This window comes from Sinocyclocheilus anshuiensis, unplaced genomic scaffold, assembly GCF_001515605.1.
Source record: "Sinocyclocheilus anshuiensis isolate Anshui unplaced genomic scaffold, SAMN03320099.WGS_v1.1 scaffold708, whole genome shotgun sequence".
NCBI lineage: Eukaryota > Metazoa > Chordata > Actinopteri > Cypriniformes > Cyprinidae > Sinocyclocheilus > Sinocyclocheilus anshuiensis.
In genome coordinates, this window is record NW_015555881.1 from 995245 (window position 1) to 995696 (window position 452).

Consider the following 452-nt stretch of genomic DNA (forward strand, 5'->3'; position numbering starts at 1 on the left):
CAAACTGCTTTTGCTGTACTTTGGATCAAATAAACGCAGGCTTGGTGAGCAGAAGAGACCTCTTTAAAAACATTAAAAATCTTACTATTCAAAAACTTTTGACTGGTAGTGTATCACTGATTCTTGAGAAGTGCGACAAAACGGTGCAATATTGAAAAAATAAAACCTTGTACTCAGACAAATGAAACTACATTTATGTATCTTATATGTACTAAGCTACTGAGCTATGCTTTGATACAACCTCCCAACGTTTCTCTTTTTTAACAAAATGTGCTGTTTTTTTATCTTGGACTGTGTAATATAATTTCAAATTTATCTTTAACAGCATTCAAGATGTTTTTAACATTTCAAAACACATTCTTGTGTTAGCAGACAGACTACACTTTCACATGTGACCAACAATTCCACAACAAATATAAAATATCATAATGAAATATTATCAAAATATTCAA

General features: G+C 30.5%; 1 protein-coding gene across 1 annotated transcript in view; it reads right to left on the bottom strand.

Moving 5' to 3' along the window:
- Positions 1 to 452, bottom strand: part of LOC107675693 (collagen alpha-1(XXVII) chain A) — a 75185-nt gene that overhangs the window by 43794 nt on the left and 30939 nt on the right. The window lies entirely within an intron of this gene.